Here is a 931-nt window from a genome sequence, read left to right as displayed (position 1 = left end):
GCACCAGGACGGCCTCAGGGTGAAACCCAGGCTTCCTGCACCTCGGCAGAGCCCAGCATGCGTGTGGACACCGGGAGCGGCCCCTGCAGTGCCACAGCCCTGCCTGCGTCCTCGGCACTGCTGTTTCTCAGTGACTTGTTAATAACAGAAAGCCCGAGGCCAAGCCCCACTGACTGCAGACCCAGGGCAGCTCCCAAGAGGCAGGAGGGAATTGCAGACCCTCTGTGTGTATCAGCCGTGGCCAGGCAGTGCCCCCGGGTCACAGTGCACCGCAGATCCTCAGACCTTCACCTTCATAGGCCTCCAGGACAGAGGCAGCCACTGCCCAACCTCCGGGCACATAGGTGCTAGCATCAAGGTCACCCCCGCATCCACCTCCCTATCCTGGGTACAGGACTTGGCATCCAGCACGCGGAGGCTGCAGCTGCTGGGGCTGTGGCCCTCGGTGTTGCTTCAAGCACCTCAGGTGCAGCCCTTCTGCCATGGACAAGTCGCTCTCCATCCCAGTCCCAGTGAAAGGCGTGGAGTCCCCAAGGGAAGTCACCCATGGGTCAGGGTGAAGGTTTGGGCACCCCCACTGGGCACCGTGCTTGGGAGTGCACCAGGATGCCTGGAGGAAGCACAGGGCAGGGGACGCTTCCCGGACAGCTGAGGGGTCCCTCATCCCGTCCCGGCTGTGCCTCCCAGAGGCAGGACTCATCTCACAGGGTAAAGGGGCAGCAGCGCACCATCCTCCCACAACACGGCTGCCACGACCGGACCTGCCATGGGGATGACCACGTGGTGCCCGTCCCCTCTGGCAGCGCCAACCCCTCGCCAAGAGCCACTGTGTGGGGAGACACCGACTGGAGCTGGACCGCCACTGTGGCTCAGGGGCCCAGGACTGCTCAGCATCATTTTTGGTCTTGAGCCGACCCAAGAGAGTTCAAAC

The 931-nt window shown here is 63.7% G+C and overlaps 1 pseudogene; it reads right to left on the bottom strand.

Annotated features, from left to right (window-relative positions):
- LOC105536837 overlaps positions 1–931 on the bottom strand; it is a 19,771-nt pseudogene that overhangs the window by 858 nt on the left and 17,982 nt on the right.

Source organism: Mandrillus leucophaeus, unplaced genomic scaffold (assembly GCF_000951045.1).
Source record: "Mandrillus leucophaeus isolate KB7577 unplaced genomic scaffold, Mleu.le_1.0 Scaffold1632, whole genome shotgun sequence".
Lineage (NCBI taxonomy): Eukaryota > Metazoa > Chordata > Mammalia > Primates > Cercopithecidae > Mandrillus > Mandrillus leucophaeus.
The sequence above is the reverse complement of the archived record's forward strand: the minus strand, read 5'-3'. Positions and strand labels throughout refer to the sequence as shown.